General features: G+C 36.7%; 1 non-coding gene across 1 annotated transcript; it reads left to right on the top strand.

Annotated features, from left to right (window-relative positions):
- Positions 1-10,834: 10,834 nt before the first annotated feature.
- LOC141688496 (small nucleolar RNA R71) lies at positions 10,835-10,941 on the top strand. The gene has a single exon (XR_012561936.1). It is a non-coding gene; the product is annotated as a small nucleolar RNA R71 (small nucleolar RNA).
- Positions 10,942-12,207: the final 1,266 nt, after the last annotated feature.

Raw genomic sequence — 12,207 nt, 5'->3', positions numbered from 1 at the left:
CACCGATCATCGGGTGTTTATCTCCAGACATGCTACCTTCTTGGAAAAGGAGTTTATCCTTGAAGGAAACAGGGGGAGAAAAATTGAACTTGATGAAGTTCAAGAAGCACAAACTACTACGGATCAAGTGGAAACACCTGTTCTGACTAAACAACCTTTGGTGGAACAACCCATTCATAGAACAGGGAGAGTGTCTCGCCAACCTGTGAGGTATTATGGCCTTGTCATTGAGAATGATAATGAGTTGTCGATCATTGATGATGACGACCCTGTGACCTATAATGAGGCTATGAGTAGTGTTGACTCAGAGAAATGGCATAGTGCCATGAAATCCGGAAAGAAATCTATGTATACGGGATACAAATGAATGATTAGAGCAGATGGCCAGGTGGAGACCTTTAAGGCCAGGCTTGTGGCAAAAGGATTCAAACAAAGGCAATGGATTGACTTTGATGAAACCTTTTACCTGTAGCCCTGTTAAAATCAGTTCGGATTTTGCTTGCGAATGCTGTTTACTACGACTATGAAATCTGGCAGATGGCCAGATAGTTTTCTTTCCAAGGGAAATGAAAACCTAGTGTGTAAGCTACTGCGAACCATATGTGGTTTAAAGCAAGCTTCTCGAAAGATGGAACATTCGTTTTGATGACACAATCAAAGAGTTTGATTTTATCAGAAACGTAGATGAACCATGCGTCTACAAAAGGGTTAGTGGGAGCGCGATAACATTTCTTGTATTGTATTGAATTAGAGTTGACACACATAACAACATAGCAGACCCACTCACAAAGCTACTTTATGAAAGTCACTTTGATCGTCATAATGACAGGATGGGTATTAGATACCAGAGTGATTGGCTTTAGTACAAGTGGGAGATTGAAAGGAATATGTCCTAAGTCCAATCATGTATGAGGATTTAGGAATAACTTTTATGTAATCTGTTTTGATTTCATTGATATTAATAAAAGTCTTATTTTGTTTTTATTACGGGCTATTTAAGTGTTTAAATAAGATATACCATAGTTTAGAGTAAAGCTTTTTATGGATTATGATGAGATCATAATAGTGAGACCTAAAAAGATGATAACTCTAAACTTAAATAGTTCCTGGTCATAGGATTACTAACTGGTAATTAATAATCCGCAAAGATCGGTACATACTATGCTTGCTTCATTATGAAGGATGTCTGTTCTTATAGACATTTGTGTGGTGACACTATAGCTAGTATGTAGGTGCTTATTATAGAATAAGTTCACTGAACATGACTCGCACAGCTGAACAACTGATGGAATTCACTCACGTGTCAGCAGTTGTTCACCTAGTGATAGTTGTACAAGTATCCTTAGACTTGAGGTCAGCATAGTCATCTTGTGTACACTGAACTATGCTTTGGTTTAGTACTTAGTCTCCAGGGATAATTATTAGGGCTCTTTTGGGTATAGGAATTTATACAAGAAGATAGTGTATGATCAATAAAGGATCTACCCCTTCCAGTGAAGGAAGCGAATGTTCAAGGCTGATCCACTTATGCTAGTTCAGGAATCTCTGGCCAGAGTAAATGAAATTAGAAAGGAGTTTCTAATTTGCATAGAACTACGCATAGTAAATGGTAAGCAAAGTGATTGAATTAGATAGGCTTGACATGAGATCCATGCCTTGTATTTAATCAGGACATTGTAGGGTAGAAGGAGTTTATTGTACGGTAACTATTCACTGACAGGTTCTTGGTATTCTAAGCAGTGAATTCATATTATCCGGATAGTCGCGATATGTTGAGAAGCATCACTCACGATGTAGAATAAATGTGATTAATTAATTAATCATATTTAATAAATTAGAGAATTTATATAAATAATGATAAAATAGTTTTATTATTATTTATTTCTACTACCGGCTTAATATTGAACCTACAGGGTCACACCATAAAAAGAGAATGATTTATTGGTGGAGGAATTAATTAATAATGGCTAATAATTATTTATTTGTGAAATAAATAATTATTTGGCAAATTTAATAATTGATTAAATGAGATTTAATTGATTATAAATTAATTAAGAAAAGTTCTTAATATTATTAATTAAGGATTTAATTTTTGGAAATTAAATCAAGAGAGAGAATTATTTCTAAAGTGTTTAGAAAAAGGATTAATGATTAAAAGGTGTTTTAATTATTAATGAGAATAATAAATGGGATAATAATAATAATATTTATGGGAAAATTTCAGCTGAAAATTTTGCCTATAAATACACTATTGTAGACCCTAATTTTATTCTAACCCCATCGAACCCGAAAACCCAAAAAGTTTGGAAAACCCAATTCTCTCCACCTCCTTCCTCCTCCTTAACATCGTTTTCTTGGTGGATACCGGTGGAGTGCTTCACACTTGAGGAGCAACTGCTAAGGATCTCTGATCGTTGTCTCCGAATTATTTTAAAAGGTTAGATTCGATCCCTCGAATTTTTATTCACGATTTATATGCTTTTATTTGGATTTTGTATGTGTAAAAGTGTTTTACCATGACCCCGCTGCGTTAAAAATCCAACATCTTAGATCCAAGATCCTAACCAAATCTCAACCCACAGTCAACAAGGGAGATCGCTTATATATCTATGACATCAAGGAGTTCTCTGAAATAAACCTACTTCGAAGAATTGGAAGAAGTAAGAGGGATTGATGCTTACAGACATCTTCCTGAAAGGCTAGTGTTCAAGTACAAGGGAGGGAAAGAAATCATATGGCCACTTCATAGGATTCTTCAAGAAAGCCAATCTATACTGATAAAGGTCTATTCAAACTTCAAGAAGAACTTTGGATTTAATGTGACTGCAAGGAGAATAGTACTAAAGAAAATAGAGGAGCTAAGGATAATAGAGCCAAAGATGCACTTCCAAAAACTCTATCTATTCCCTTCACAGGAAAGAGAGTGCATTTGAGGCCTTATTGGCTGATGGAATTCATGGATAATAAGGGAGTTAGAAGATTCTTCACACTGGATGACCAACCGAGGATCTCTAGCAATGAGACTCTTTTGGAAATGCAAGAAATGTTGGATTTATCTGAAGCTGATGAACTTGAATTCCATAGACAACTCCAGAATCAAATAGAAGAGAATAACAGGAGGCTTGGGAAGAAATCCAGACAATCAAGGAAATAGATCTATCTACTCAGAACTAGAGGAGCACCTTGATAATGGTTGTGAGCAACTCTTTGTACACTTTGCTTTGTTCAATTTTCAGTATATATTATAGCATTTATCAGTTTTATCTACTACTTTTCAATCTGTATTTTTAGGATGTTTTGTTATCATCAAGTTTCTCTTAAGGGGAGATTGTTAGGAATATATTGTGAACTTGATGATAAGTTAAACAAAACACCTTAGTAGATTTAACTTAGTGAATTTTGTAGCACTTGACGGATGATTAATTATAGTCCCGATGGATGAACTTTATAGTCCCGACGGATGATAAAATGATATCCATCGGGTGAGTAGCTTATGCAATAACAAGATCTGTCAATCCAGCTGCTTTTTGTAGACTTGTCAATCCAGCTGGTTGGATTGTTTGTTGATTGTTAATCTTGGATATTGAACTGGTCTGCAATTTGTACTTTGAGATTTTACCTCGAGATCTCTAGTTAGGCATATAGAGATCTTGACATCTCGATAAATATAATGACTTATCGAGATCTCTAATACTCTATAGTTGATTTGACTTATAGAGGTATTTGAGTTCTCTATAAGAGAATTTGGCTTATTGATATCTCTAATATTCATATCTTCACTTTGACTTAACGATATCTCTGAGTTCTCTAGTGACTAATTGACTTGTCGATAACTCAAAGTTCTCTAGTCAATTTTGACTTGTCGATAATTCAGAGTTCTCTAATAAATTTTGGTTTATCGATATCTCTGAGTTCTCTAGTGAAATTTGACTTATCGATAACTCAGAGTTCTCTAATAAATGTTGACTTATCGACAACTCTGAGTTCTCTAGTGAAGAATTGACTTGTCGATATCTCCTATATTCATGTCTTCAATTTGACTTGTCGCTATCTCAAATCTTCATGTCTTCATTTTGACTTGTCGATATCTCTAATCGTCATGTCTCCAATTGGACTTGTCGATATCTCTCAGTTCTCTAGTAGCTTTCTTCAGTTCTCTATAAGTCATTTGGAGTTCTCAAGTGACTTCTCTATAGCACTAAATCTCTAACTTGTAAGGATCTCGTCTTAAAACATTTTTCCCAAAACAGATTTATTCAACTCCAAGCTTCTTCATAATTCTTCTGAGGCACGATCTTCTTGATCTTTTTCCAGATAGAATTTTTAGGCTTGATACTGTTTAAAGAAAAAGACTCCAGTACATTTTACAGACTTTAAATGTTATAAGTACAAAATGCAAACTGAGATTACAATACAACTTACTTAGGGTTGTCAATTTTGACTTAGTCTTGTTATTGTACAGGCATGTCTTGCACAATAGGATCCATCCTGATAGTAGATTCTTACTTCCCTTAATGTTACAACCCAAAATTTGACCTTTTCTTCAGCTAATTTTCAAAAGTAGTCTTCATCTGAGGTGCACCAGTTCAGAGGTAGAAAATCATTTTGATTGAAATAGCTCCAGATGGCCCTCTCAGTTACTTGCAGTTTCTTTGGTTTCCTTCCAATAGATTTGTGATGAATTTTGGTTGGTGGTTTAACAGAAGGTAGGTTTGAGATTTCTTTAGAGAGGTTTGGCTTGAGGTGATTGGTTTTTTCAATAAGGTGTTAGCAGTTTATTTGTACAGAAATTTGGGCATAGAGGTTTAATGTGGTATATTGTTTGAGTTTGTTGGCTTAGAGGATTGAGCTTGTTCATTTGGATTTGTAGGGTTTTCTTTTGTGGTTGTGATCTATCTTCCTTCTTCTTCTTTCTTTTCTCTTCACTCTTCTTCTTATCATCTCCCTTCTTCCCATCTTCTTTCTTCTCTTTGCTACCAGTTGCTCTAGAAGTTTGACTTGGATTTGAGCCAGAAGGCGGTTGATCATCTTGCTTCTGCTCATCATCATCCTTGTCATCCTTTAAGTTGAATTGTGAAGTTGGCAACATGGTCTCTGCATTTTGAAGGTATCTCCTCAAAATTCTGATCATTTCCTCATCATCGATTTCTTGTTTATCTTGGTCTTGAGATCAGATTCAAGGGTCATTATCAATCTCACATTATTTCTTACATAATTCTTTGGAACTGTGAAGAATCTGCATTTTATGGATTGTGAACATATGTAGGCAATCCCCTTGCTTGGATAAAGATAGGCTTCAGGAAAAGAAGCTATATTAGCATTCTTGAGTTCCTTTAGCAGCTGGGTGTCCTCTAGAATCACTGTATGTACTTTATCAATCATTACATCTAGCTCAGATGCTCTCAATTTTTGAAGTTTGGGGAGAGACACATGTAGATATCTGTCGAGGCCACAGTCATTCACATTTGCAACAATCCTTTTCTCTAGAAAATTATCAACTTTGACAATCACCACTCTAATAAAGTTGATGTTGTTGGGCAATGCTCTTTTGTAGGTTACATAGTTGTTGTGAAAAGATATGTGTTAGGGTGAAAACACGCGCTAAAATTACACGCAAGTATACACGTTCGCAAGTAGTTTAAGATATAAATCAGATTCGTACCCACAGAGACTCTTTTTAGTTACTTAAGATTATGCACCTATGCAACAATGGTATGGTTATCGCTCAATGCTAAGACAATAACAAGTTAAGATGTTTATAACTAAGATTCAACTAACATGCAATTTACTAGGAATAAACATTATTGAATTAAGTATATGAGACAAACATGGGATTCTAACTTCATTACTACTTCATTCAAAGTCATTGTTCGTAACCTTAGCATGCAATGGCGATGACAATTAATCAGATAACACGAAACTAGTAAACGCCAACTTTGTTGTACGAATACCCTACTACCAGACATCCATAAAAGAGATAGAAGCTGAATAGACACCAATTATGTTGAGACCCTATATGTCTATAGAATTTGACAACATAAAGGTTTAATAAACAAATTATCTATCCTGATTACATAGGGTAAGTAAGATGGTTAAAATTACCTACGAATCATGCACAATAAATACATGAACATATGTTAGCATGGCAAGTTCTAAATCTCTATATTCACCGTCGCTTCAATAAAGATTAACACGTTATCTTATATGTAAGCTACGCACATAAGACGAATAAGCACAACCAATACTAGGATATCAATCAATCACCACACACCAAGATATTGAAATAAATTAACTATAGAAATCTATAAGTAAATCCATTAGAACCCCACGTTAACGATCAGTTCATAATCGAACTCATCGTCACCATGGGTTCCAATGAAAACATGATATAAAATAATATATGAGTACTAGGGTTTAAAGACAAATCGAAAAAAGGCATCCAAAGTATCAACTATATTGAAGAATACGAAAGTCTTCTTCTCCGTAACCGTCTTGTGCTCGTCTAGGTCTTCATATTGCTCTCCCCTCGCTCCTTGTCATTAAAAACATCTTTTTATTGGTATATAACGCCCTAGTGGACCTAGACCCTCAAAATCATCAAATTCTACTAAAATCAGGATTCTGCGGCAAAAAGGGCGGGGTGGCCGCGCTCAAATCAGCGCGGGCGCGCTGGTTTTTGGCAGAAAGGCGGGGGCGGCCGCACTGGTTTTGGGGGCGGCCGCGCTTGGTTTCTGGATTTTTCTGTTGATTCTTCTTTTGACCGTATCTTGAGTTCTGCTTGTCGGAATTAGGCGATTCAACTGCCCACGCGAAGCTAACGAGATTCTCTACAACTTGAGAACCTAGGATTCCAATTCTTATCTCTTTTAAGCATATTTCCTTGAAAATCTCCTTTCTTCATTTAACTGATGCATCAAATGTAATAACACAAAAACATATCAAAAATATCAACAACTTGAGTCCAAAACACCAACTTAAGCTTGTAATGAAGCGTTGCAAGTAGATATAAAATCCACTTATCACACCCCCAAACTTGAATCAATGCTTGTCCTCAAGCATAAACAGAATCAAATCTATAATACAAACCTAATGCATGAATGCAACTACGTGAATGCAACTAAAATGACAATGCAATCGATCCCCTCAGAATAACCATAACCAACCAACAAGCTAATGTATTTAAGAATGCAATAACTCAAAATAGAGTTTGAATAAATCTCATAAATCAACTCACAAACCAGAACGTGTGTGTGTGGAATGCTTAACAGAAATACTCTCGATACTAGATCAATAATCATAACTTATCTATCATCAAAACAATCACAAGTTTATAACTAGAATAGATGCTAAATGTATAATGACTCACAACACCTTTATTTTACTAGACTTATAAAAGGATTCATGCTATTATTGAACACATAACACATAACAAAAATGCTTATTTGATCGTGCAATGAATGAGGTCCCAAAAGACTTATGCAATAATACCCATATAGCGAGTGTTAGGCTAGCGAATCCCAGACTATGAAAAATCATAGGTCACTAGGCACAACGTCCCCTAGAACTTAATTGCTCGAGTATTACAGAGCTCACTCATGATCAATTATGCATAAATACATATTCTTCTCTTTTTTCTTTTTTTTCTTTTTTTTCAATAATTTCTGAATGAGTGCATTTCGCTCTATCTCATTCAACCCTAGACTACTCATAAAAATATGAGTCGGCTACTAGCCATTTTGACGCCTAGCCTTATCAGGTCACCAACTTCCTTGACCTTCTGGCACTAGGAAGGTGTCAGCCCCATACATGGTCTTACGACTTTGTGGAGACCTGTGTTTTTGGTAAACAGTCACCGACCTAGTCACTGCGATCTCCTTTGTGAGGAAGCACCCCTTCTTCCGAAGTTACGGGGCTATTTTGCCGAGTTCCTTAGAGAGATTTGTCTCGTACCCCTAAGTACTGACTCTTGGAAAGGTATCGAAGTCACTAAACGGTACTATCCATTGGAATATGTTTCAGAACCTGACCAGCTTACTGACTTCTCGAGCGATAGTTCCACGATCCCGACCAACAACTTTCTTGTTGGGAGTAGGGGCACAACTAGCAATGAAATCCTGCTTTTCTCCAGTTTAAAAATCAGTGCTTTTACGTCATTACGAGAATAACAAAAATTCTAAATGTAAACAAATGATTAAATTCAACAAATAAACAAGTATGATCATGATCTAGATCAAAATAAATATATAAGACTTGTGATTTTTTTCTGGCATGAAAATCAATTCATTAAGACTTAAACATCCCTCTATTTGTCATCACTACACTCACATCAACATCAACTAATCAATCAGAAATAGCTCAACCTAATGGATCATGTTATATGCATGCAAATGCAACTATATGAACTCACATAAAAATACAAACAAATATGTCCTATATGAAAAATCATGCAAAAATATGAATGAATTACAACTAAACATGCAACATGAATCTATATGGACATTACACATAACTACTCATCCTTACATTATCACCCCCAAACTTAAAATTTTCAATGTCATCATTGAAGGTAAGAATAAGGATTTCAGGCATACCTAGTTAGCGGGAGGATCACCCTCTTCGGGTGGAGGATCAGGTGGCCAATCAACCTCAACACCAGTGTCTCGAAAAATAGTATCGAGAGCGTGTCAAATATTTAAAAAAATATCAGTAGATGTCATGCATGGCTTCAATATGCCGAAATAACCTTCTATAATGCGCATCACCAAGACTAAACCTATCAACTATCTGTGGTGCACGCGAGGGACCCTCTGTAAGCACGGGAGGAACCGGCCGGTCACCCTTTAGATTATCATAGATATATTCCAACCTCTTGTTAGGGGGTGCACCTAAAAATGCAAAAATCAAATAATCTGGCAGCGGTTTGAGCCCAAGTGTGGGAACTTCTTCAAAAGACGGCTCGAGACGCTCCTGAGAAATTTTCAGCTTTGCTGACCCAAAAGAATCGAATGGCATATCCAACTTCCTCTTCCACGGAGGTGCATTCAAAACTCACAGTTGCTCTGCTCCTTCTTCATCTTCGATAACTGATTCCCCTATTAAGGATCTCTCTAAGATATCTGACTTTGGCAAGTGCTCAAGCTCCCAATTCACGACAGAGTCGACCCGCTCTACTTTAAAGCACTGCTCTTTATCTGTTGGTACCTTTATTACCTTGAACACGTTAAAAGTGACCTTATGATCTTGAACCTTCATCGTAAGCTCTCCTTTTTACACATCAATCATAGTTCGGCCTGTAGCCAAGAATGGTCTTCCCAAGATAATGAGAATCTTCTTATCCTCCTCAAAGTCTAGAATGATAAAATCAGCAGGGAAGATGAGTTTGTCCACCTTAACCAAGACATCCTCCACTATTCCTCGCGGATAAGCGATGGAATGATCAGCCAACTGCAAAGACATGTTCAAAGGTTTTGTATCAGGTAGTCCAAGTTTCTTGAAAACTGACAAGGGCATCAAATTGATGCTAGCTCCCAAGTCACACAAACACTTATCGAATGACATATTTCTAATAGTGCAAGGAATAGTGAAACTTCCAGGATCCTTAAGCTTCGGAGGCAATTTATGTTGCAGAATTGCACTGTATTCCTCCGTAAGAGCGATGGTCTTTAAGTCATCGAGCTTCACTTTTCGAGAGAGAATACCTTTCATAAACTTCGCATAGCTAGGAATTTGTTCAATAGCTTCAGCGAAAGGTATATTGATATGAAGTTTCTTGAACACCTCCAGAAACTTAGCAAATTGTTTATCCAAATTCTGCTTCTGCAGCCTCTTAGGAAAATGAGGTGGAGGATAAACCTGTTTCTCCCTTGTATTACCCTCAGGAGGAGTGTGTTCCATAGTGTTCTTCCTTGATTCAACCTCGGCATCCTTCTACACCACTTTGTCAGCTACAATCTCATTTTCTGGATTTGGCAAAGGTGCAGATGCACCTACATTCTGGACAGAGTTTTCAGACTCTTCGTCTTGCTGAATTTTGGGGCTTGCGACCTTTCTAGACCTCGAGGTGATGGAGTTCACCTGTTCTTTAACTTCCCTCGTGCCTGGATTGGCTTCTGTATCACTAAGAAGCGTTCTTGGTAGTCGATTCAATAATGTGTTAGCAATTTACCCTATTTGGTTCACCAGAGTCTTGATAGAAACAACCTGGCTTTGGCATATAAGAGCCTGGTTTTTGCACATAAGACGTAACTCCTCCAATTCAGATTTTTCATTCGAAGATAAGTCTACACCTCCATGAGTTTGTTGTTAAAGTTGGAGTTATTTTCTTGGTGCATATTGCGGTTGTTGAAAACCAAGATGGTTTTTCTTTGCTGCATACTGGTTGATAAGGTTGTTACATCGCATTTTGATTGTGACTCCAGCTGAAGTTAGGATGATTCCAGTTTTCGTGATGATAAGTGTTTGGAACTGGTTGTTGCAATCTCTGAAAGGTGCTCACAAACTGAGCTGATTCACTAGATATAACGCATTGCTCCATCGCATGCGAACCTACACACAGCTAACAAACACTGGTTATCTGATTAACACCATAGTGAGCCACATAATCGATCTTCATAGACAACACCTTTAGTTTAGCAGTGATATATCCACTTCAAGAACTCCTGCTACCTTGTCATGTGAAAATCTCTGGGTTGGATACTGATGTTCATTAGTAGCCATCAGTTCAATTAGATTATAAGCTTCTTCATAGCTCTTTGTCCATAATACTGCATCGAGCATGGGTCTTGACTGTGCTCCCAAACCGTTACAGAAGCAATTGCTGATCATCCAATCAGGCATTTCATGATGCGGACACTTTCTCAACATCTCCTTATAACACTCCCAAGCTTCACATAGAGATTCCCCTAATTGCTGTGCAAATTGAGTAAGAGCGTTCCTGATTGCAGCTGTCTTTGCCATAGGGAAGAATTTAGTAAGAAACTTCTGAGCTGGTTCTTTTTAAGTAGTGACAGAACCTACTGGTAGAGAATATAACCAGTACTTAGCTTTATCCCGCAGAGAAAATGGGAAAAGTCTCAGTTTCACAGCATATTCAAAAACATTATTGAACTTAAAGGTGTCGCAGATCTTGATGAAATCCCTAATATGCATATTGGGATCTTCCGTTAGGACACCCCCGAACTACACTGAAATCTGTACCATCTGAATTATGCCATGATTGATCTCAAAGGTATTAGCTGTTATAGGTGGCCTGACAATGCTAGAATGAATGTCATTGATCTTTGGTTGAGAATAATCTATCAACACTTTCGTTATTATTGGTTCTCCCATTGTAATAAAAACTAGAGTACCTGAAACACACAAGTAAACCGTGAAAGTAAAAGAATCTGAGTCAGTGAACTTTAATGACCACTGATGTCAATCACATAAACTAAAAATTAACACCGAGTCCCCGGCGGCGGCACCAAAAACTTTACACGCAAGTATACACGTTCGCAAGTAGTATAAGATATAAATCAGATTCGTACCCACAGACACTCTTTTTAGTTAACTTAAGATAATGCACCTATGCAACAATGGTATGGCTATCGCTCAATGCTAAGACAATAACGAGTTGAGATGTTTATAACTAAGATTAAATTAACATGTAATAAAAGTGATTGGATTAAGTATATGAGACAAACATGGGATTCTAACTTCATTACTACTTCATTGTTCTTAACCTTAGCATGCAATGGTGATGACAACTAATCAGATAACACGAAACTAGTAAACGCCAACTTTCATTGTACGAATACCCTACTACCAGACATCCACAAAAGAGATAAAAGCTGAATAGACACCAATTATGTTGAGACCCTATATGTCTATAATATTTGACAACATAAAGGTTTAATGAATAAGTTATCTATCGTGATTACATAGGGCAAGTAAGATGGTCAAAATTACCTATGAATCATGCATAATAAATACATGAACCTATGCTAGCATGGCAAGTTCTAAATCTCTATATTCATTATCGCTTCAATAGAGATTAACACGCTATCTCATATGTTAGCTATGCACATAAGACGAATAAGCACAACCAATACTAGGATATCAATCAATCACCATACACCAAGATATTGAAACAAATTAACTATAGGAATCCATAAGTAAATCCGTTAGAACCCCACAATAAGGATTAGTTCATAATCAAACTCATCGTCA

Source organism: Apium graveolens, chromosome 9 (assembly GCF_009905375.1).
Source record: "Apium graveolens cultivar Ventura chromosome 9, ASM990537v1, whole genome shotgun sequence".
In the NCBI taxonomy this organism is placed as follows: domain Eukaryota; kingdom Viridiplantae; phylum Streptophyta; class Magnoliopsida; order Apiales; family Apiaceae; genus Apium; species Apium graveolens.
This window is presented reverse-complemented; position numbering and strand designations above follow the sequence as displayed.